Raw genomic sequence first — 8,675 nt, 5'->3', positions numbered from 1 at the left:
TACACTCTATGTAAAGAGCACTAACATTTCAGTTATACTCATAGTGGCCCTATATGTGGATCATTTATTGATAATAAGAGCTAATGATAAGTATTTAAAGAAGGTTAAAGCTCAAATGATGATTGCCTAAGAAATGACAAACTTAGGCATACTAACTTACTTTTTGGGAATGGAGATTCAACAGGTAATGGATAAGATAACTTTGCATCAGACAAAGTATGCAAAGAACCTATTAAAGAAACTCAATATGAGCTTTTGAAACCTGTTCATACCCCACTCACTATTGGATAAAATCTAAGCAAGAATGATGGATCCACTGAAGCAAATGGACTAGTTTATAGAAGCATGATAGGATCTTTATTGTGTCTATCAACTACAAGGCCAGATATAATGTTTGCAACAAGTCTACTTTCAAGGTTTATGTATGCTCTTTTAATATTGCACTTTACACTTACTAAGAGAATTCTTCGATATGTCAAGGGCACTATTAATTTTGCCTGAGATGTCATGCCCCTAAATCGAAGGTCCGTCATTGATGCACGACCCCAGTAGCCAAGCCCACTAGACCTAAGCAAGCCTCAAAGTTCGCAACCATATAACTCAAATGCCAAGGGATTTATAATCAAATATTTGTAACAATTTCAAATATATTACATTATCTATGGCTCACAGTCCATACAAATGTTTAAAAGGCCATACATTGGCCATCAAATTGGGTTTGTACATAACAACCCTTATGCAATTCAAATGGCACATCATGCCTGACATATTTACATCAAATCAAACTTAAAGCAGAAGGCCCACATTGACTCAACAGAGTGACACATGAGGAGGGAGACCTACCTAATGCCAATTACGTGTCCGTCCAATCGACGACACTTGCCACGTAACCCCATGGCTTCTCTTATCTGCACATGGTACAATAGAGGGGTGAGTCATCTAATACTCAGTGAGGGGATGCTATCACAGCATAATATTTCATATATATATATATATTATATCTAGCCCTTTCTAGCCATAACATATTCATATTCAAACATCTCTAATTCAAGAATGCGAGGATTATCCTAATATCCTACAAGCACAACTCATCATATTAAATCTTACCAATGTACATCTTGATGGAGTATTATATTCACAATTCATAACTTTTTGTGTCCTCCCATCATATCATATCAAATCAAGGCTTACCCTTAAGGCCATTATCATCAAACTAGGCTTCATAGGCACACGTTAGCTTCTGAGCCCAATATGAAATCTCATTTACATATACTTTGCTTATCACTAAGCTTTTCCCCAAATATCATCCACCATCAGTCATCATAATTTCATATTCAAATTGAATCATGCCATACTCGATGCATGTCGTAGTCAAATGAAATCAAGTGAGTGGTTTTGCCTTAGAGATAGTCAAATCATGCTTAGGGGCCAATAGATGGAGGATCAGATCACGCTCAAGGCAAAGCCATTAGCGAAGAAATAGATCACGCACATGTTGAAGCAACAAGCGAAGTACAAATCACGCACAGCACTAAAACAGTTGGCTAAGACTCATATCATCAACTGGAGTAATCTCTCGATGTCTACATCACCACGAGTAATCTCAACGAATGGCATCAAAGCACTGTAGGTAGGAATCACAAGAGGCATTAGTGCCACCATCCCTGTAGGCACACACATAGTGACAAGGCGTTGGACTCCACTCGACCCTAAGTCAAATCAATGTTCAAAATTCATGCTCTTGAACAAAACACATATCCATAAGTCAAGCCATCTTTCCTTATACATTCCATATGTCCACATCAAATCACATTCAAATTCATCGAGCTTCAGTCATCCTTAAGCTTGATATAATTCTAAGTGCCTTCAAATCTCTAAGGCATCATTAAACAAAACATAATAAATTTATAGACCTTCATGCCTTTAACCCCTACATGGGCATTAATCATATTCAATCCAATCAATCATGGCATAACAACCTTACGCATATCCTCAAATCATCCACAAATACGTGAGCATTCATGCGAAGTTCATATCCATAGGCAATCATGGCTCTTCGACCTTACATACTTAACATCACCTTGATTGCTATGCCATTAACCCAAATACATATTATGCCCATATACCTAATTGGGCAATCCATTCATCACAATTTGGCACAGTCCTTAATACACAATTCGTATCACACCATGTAGGCCTTTTGCCCTAGGTCCTATATACCATGGGTTCCAACACAATTTCGCCATGTGGCTCACCACAATTCACACAAACACAGATTTCCTATCTCAGATAACTAGTCAGCCTAGGCATCTTCATCTAGGCACACAATCATATTTGTTCTCTAGCCTAGGCACATACCTCTAGGTAAACATACATATACACATACACACAAATATATATATTATATACATATCAATTCTCTAGCCTAGGCATTCTCATGTAGGCATACACACAACATTTAAGTACCATAGCAGCGCACCTATCATGTGTTATGCATTACGTTCATTTAACTTAAATCCCACTCACCTTGACAATTGGAGACACATTACAATCAAGCTCAACCTTTAGCCTCTAGCTCACAAACACATCAATAGCCTCCATTCTCCAATTAAACACATCAAAACAATACAAAATTATTTATTTCCTAGCTTTCAAAAATATCCCAACTTTTCAAAATTACCCAAATCCAATATATAAGCTCAATCTTCCAACAAATGAGCTAAACCCTTACCTTGGAAGCAAGGATGCCAAAATCTAAACTACGATACCCAAATCTAGGCTCCAAATCTCCAATAAACCCAAGAGGAGAGAGTTTGGCCAAATTTGAAAATATTTAGATCTAAGGTTATTAGCCAATTAAATTTAAAATCAATCAGTAAATTGCGTAATCTTACCTCCGAATCATTCCCAAGCTTAGATCTAGCTCAAATTGCATCCAAATGGCATTTGAGGGCTTAGGGTTCAAAGAAGGTAGAGCGAAAATGAAAGAAAAAGCTGAGAGAGAGAATGGGGAAAAAATGGCCCTGAAACCCCTTTTTATTTTTTCCTTTTCTCTCCAATGTAAACATTTGGCAATGTAATGTATCAATCCATCTACCCTAATTTTGAATGAATATATCAATACATTACGGCAATGTATCGATACATTTCGAGCAGAATGGTCTTAGGTGCTCCCTACTTCAAATGTATCAATACATTGAGGCAATCTATTGAGACATATTCATCTTTCCAAGATGTATCGATACATTTGCTAATGTGTTGATACATTTTCCCTAGATTGCACTTTTCCAGCACCCAAACTTTCAAAAATTCAAACCTAACACCCTAAAATCATTTCCCCTTTAATTCATACTTCAAAATGACTATCTCAACTTATAATCCTCATTCATCTACTCAAACACACAATCAAATCTCAATCTAAACTTCAAAATTCAAGATTTATCATCCATTCCTCAATATTTTTTGCTAAGTCTCAAGGTATTGTGTTCAAGGTGTCACAATCATTATTCTCACCTCAAGTCATCAAGAATGCTCAATGCACACTAAAATTCAAGGTCTTTCTCTATAGACCACAATAACTCATATGCATGCTCCACAAGCATATACATCGAGTTTTCAAGTTTACTCATCAAATCACTTGGCTAACACCACATTTATGCCATATCAAAAATCAGGGGTGTTATGTTAGATACTTGAAGAGTGAAAGTAATAAACTTTAAGGGTATACTGACAATGACTAGGTAGGCTCAATTGATGATTCCAAAAGTATAGGAAGATTCTATTTCTCTTTTAGAAGGGCAATTTTTACATTGAACTCAAAAAACCAAGAGGTTGAGTACATGGCTATAGCTGCTACAACTAATCATGCTTTATGGTTAAAAAGAGTTTCATTTGATTTGGGATTTAATCAAGACAAAAGCACATTGCATTACTTCATTTTGTTTTCACCTTTCACGTAATCAATATGTGTGTTTGTGTTTGGACCTTAATTAGTTATATCATAGCATGCATGTGTCTGATAACTCTATTATATAGAGTTATTTTGAGTCATTTTGGGAGCTTAAGTAGCTAGATCTTTGAGATTTTAGGTTCGAATTTTAGCATTATAGGTGTTTTTTAGTTTAAGTTTGATTACTTGTTAAGTAGTTAATTTAAGTTATTTTAGTTAAATTTTAAGTTATTTTATTTTAAATTTACTTTAAGAGTAGTTATTGCTAATTTCTCTATGACTTTTGAAGGAAATTGATGAAAAAGACTCATTTGATGAAAATCAGTGCAAGTATGGTGATAGCTTCATTCGTATATGTTTCAGTATTTTGACCATATCTCTTTCAAAAAAACTCCAAATGAGGTGATTCTTAGACCAATAGAATTATAAGAAGAAGGGATACAATGTCTATGTTCACCAATTTGCCCAGTTCTGATTGGATCATGGTCAAAATATTTGTCAAAGTCGGACCACTGCAGCAGTATGTAAAGACTGAACATGATGCAGTATTGGGAGCAAATCTTTCAATCCAGAAGTCCAATGGATGTGATTTTTGATCCATTGGAAAGTTAAGAGATAGGGATAAAACTTTTATGTTTACTACTTTGCCCAGTTCTTAACATATCAGGGTGAAACTCACGTTTAAATTTGATAGACTGCCACAGCGCTGGGAGAACAAGGCTGCAGCGTTGATGAAAGGAAGCACACATACAAAATTCCAGAGAGCTCAGCGCTGCAACGCTGGAGAAGTAGCGCCACAGCGCTGTGCGAATTTCCAAAAAAAAAATAAAGGATATTAACGGAATTTCGAAAATTAGGTTATTTGGAGCCTATTTAAGGAGCCTTTTTTAGAGATTTTGGAGGGGAGGCAGCAAGAAACTATTCTGGAGATTTGGAGCCAAGAACAAAGCAAGGAAACAAGAGAATTGGAGAGAGAATCAAGATCATAAATCTCTAACTATTAGTTTTCTCTCTTACCTTTGTGTTTTTTCTTATTTTCTTTGACTTGGATTCATGGCTAAATTTCTTTGGATATTGTCTTTATTAGATATTATGAGCTAATTTATTTTTCTAGGATTGCAATTGAACTCATATGTAATCTAGATTTTTAATCACTTTCTTGCTTATTTTCAATGGGATTTGAATTGTTTATTCCAATTTGTTCTTAATGCTTTTAATTACTTGGCCACCAATTAAATTGATCTAGAAACCTAAACAAACTTGGGAAAGGGAGTTTAGTGTAGACTAAAATTGGGATAGCATATGATCATATTAATTGATTTGCGTATAGGATAGGGATATACCTATAGGCCATATGTAGCCAGATTAGAGCCTGAACTTAATGAGTTTGTTTTAATTTCAATTCACATAGGGATATAGTGTTTTGGTTAAAATAGATATTTTTATAAGATAAGTCGGGAGACCCTTATAAATAATTTAGGACTCTAGGTTAGCAATTCAAACCATTGAGATAAGTTAAGGAAGAGAGGTAAGATTTAGATGAAGTGTGAGGGATATTGTAATCCTAGGCTTGTTTGATTTGATATTTATTTGAGTATTTATTATTTTGATTTTTCTTAATTTAATTCTGCCATAACTTAGTTTGATTTGATATTATTTGATATGTTTTGGATAAGATTAATTTGCGATAATTTTAGTACTTAGTAAACTTTTAGATCAATTCCCTGTGGGATCGATACTCTACTTGCTAATATACTGTCTATTCGATACGTATACTTGCGTAGTAGAATTTTAACTGACAGTGTCAATACAAGTTTTACCCAAATTATCGCATCTTGCATCATGTAAAGAAAAAGAGTTAAATTATAAAAAGAAATTAAAGAAATACCTTAGGACAACTGATGAGGGTTGAAAATACTCAAGGAATAGGAGCTATTTTTAGTTTTGAGTGTGAAAATATAGTTTTGCCCCTTTTATTTTTCTGAAAATGATGAAATGTATAAATACATTTAGTTCTGGAAAAATTGTATTGATACATTGAAATGGATATCGTTACATTATCATATGTATTGACACATTATGAACATGTATCTATACATTTAAAACAAAATGCAATTTTTGAGACAAATCACCTATAAAACCTGCCCAACTTATTTACATTTAATACCATCTAAGTAAATGTCTTCATTTTTACTTATTTCCTTTTCACTCTCCATTTACTTAATATATTTAATGTAAATAAGCAAACAACCCCATTCAATAAAAATATAAAAAAAAACAAAAAACCAAAAGAATCAAAATCTAATTTTTGATTTCAAGAACAAAATCAAAAAAGTTCGACTGAAATTAAATTTGCGACTCCAATTTACCATAACAAATATACTCTAAAATTTATGAAAAAAATCATTTTTGATCATCTAAATGCCAAGGGAATCATTACCGTTAGTTTTTATTTCCAAAAGATTGTTCTATAAAAATCACATATTTTAACCCTTCCAAACTAAGAAAAATTTATGTTTCAAAAGTGACAGACAACCAAAGTGTCAATAATTTTTTTTTTAAGTTAAAACTAAGTTTGATATTCAAAACATGTAATCTATATGCTTACTTAAGAATTTCTTAACTTATCCTCTTACTCGATGTGAGATTTCACACAAACCAACCTAAGATCACTTACACACCCTGTCTCAATAGTCTCTCAAGAACTCTTAACCAAACCACTCTAGCTCTACCTAGAGCAAAAACGTAGAGATCCATTTTAATAATATAAAAGTCCAAAGTAGAATGGGATTAGGACACAATATGGAAAGTTTAAAATCACACAACTACTCAACATTGTAGAAAAAGAAGAATCCTAGTCAAATAAGATTTAAAATTCTAGTCAACCTAAAACTTAGCAAATCTCCACTTTTGACTTGAATTCAAACTCTTTAAACTTCTTCCACTAGTAGCAACTAATTGTAACTTCCTAATTCCACCTACTTTTCAACACCTTGAACAACTCTCCAAGCATAAGACTTTCCAAACCATTGACTTTCAAATTTACCACAACTACACATAATTGAATCATGCATGATCCAACTCTCGATTCCACAAAAGACTAATGCACCTATGTAGCTATCAAGTCAATGGCACTAATTGACTTAAAAAATGGACCTCAAAAACCTTTCCAATTCACTACTAGCAAGAATTTTCGTCCTTTCACCATCCTCTACACCATGGGAATCTTTCATCACCTCCTTAGCAAATGAAATCTCACTTGGGTAGCTACTATCTCTTGTGCACTATTGCCATCCCTTCGAGGCCTCACATTTTAGATGAGACAAATCGTTATGCAAATTCCCCCTTATTAAGACCATGTTGCCTTGTGTGACTTTTACCATTCCATTATAGGTAGAATATGCATATCCTTTAAAGTCTAATAGACTCAGTGATATTAGATTCTTACTTATCTTTGGGACATAGGTCACAACATCCAAAAGGCATACAACCCCATCAAATATTTTGATTTTCACCACTACAAGACTCATGACATTCACTATTGACTTATCACCCAAAGTCAAATTTCTTACCTCCCATTCTTAAAGTAAATCAAAATAATCCTTAGCATACTTGAATGGTAGAAGCAGAATCTAAATACCAACCAGAATTTGTATCCATATTTTCTAAGATTACAAAGACATCATAATCATCATCGTTAGCAATAAAAGCACACTCACCTTTGTTCTCGTTACTTTCATCCTCTTTTATAGGAAAGTCCCTCTAAATATGTCTATACCATTTGCATCAAAAGCATTGAACAATACCTGATCTAGACTTGCCACCCTTAGATTCAATGCCAATTGACTTCTTCCTACGAACCTCAACTGCCAATGCCAAGCCAGTTTCATCTATCCCTTTCCTTACTTTTCTTTCGAGCTTCATAAGTAATTATCATTGCTTATGGTTGCTATAATGTTATTGTTATTGGTATATGCCTTTGAGCCAATCGCATTGGTCAAGGAATATAGATTGTTATGTAATACATACTTAACCTCATAAATATAAATGATAAAGGTTTTCCTTCATGTTAGTGCCATAATAAGGAGTTATTAAGTACTAATTGGATGAAGCCCATGGAACATGAAGGCCTTGCAAGAGAATTTTAAAGTTATTATAATTATAAGATCATTATGCATCAAAGCCATGTTCCTAAAATTGTTCCTGGCCATTGTATTATCAAGACAAAGCATTGACAATGGTCAAAGATTGGTACCTGTTAAGCCTCCTTACTTAGGAAGTAAGCAATCGATCTCATAGATTGAAGTATATGGGATACTTGAGGATAACATGTAGCTGCTTGTTAAAGAACAAGCTCACTAAACATGACCTACTATGAGAACTCCATTTGGTATTTCACTCAAGTGTCTATGGAATATGTTCTCATGTGATAGTCGTGCAACTAATCCCTAGACTTGAGACATCAAGTCATCTTGTATAGGGAATGACATACTTTAATTTCACCCTTACGAGTCTTGGGGCGATTAGTTGCCTTAAAAGGATGTTTTTGGGTATGCCATGAACATGTGAAAGTGAAAGAGTGGTAAAGAGAGGATTCATCACCCTAAGTGATATCAGGGGATATATCTCACTTGTTCTCAATTCTTGATTAACTTGTATAAAAGACTTGGTCAAAGCATGATGAACTTGAGGAAAGTTAATTTCCTAAATTCATAAGGTTAGTTAT

The sequence above is a fragment of the Theobroma umbraticum genome, unplaced genomic scaffold (genome assembly GCF_002168275.2).
Source record: "Theobroma umbraticum cultivar Fairchild unplaced genomic scaffold, ASM216827v3 scaffold_115.0, whole genome shotgun sequence".
NCBI classification, from domain to species: Eukaryota; Viridiplantae; Streptophyta; class Magnoliopsida; order Malvales; family Malvaceae; genus Theobroma; species Theobroma umbraticum.
Note: the sequence above shows the minus strand (reverse complement) of the source record.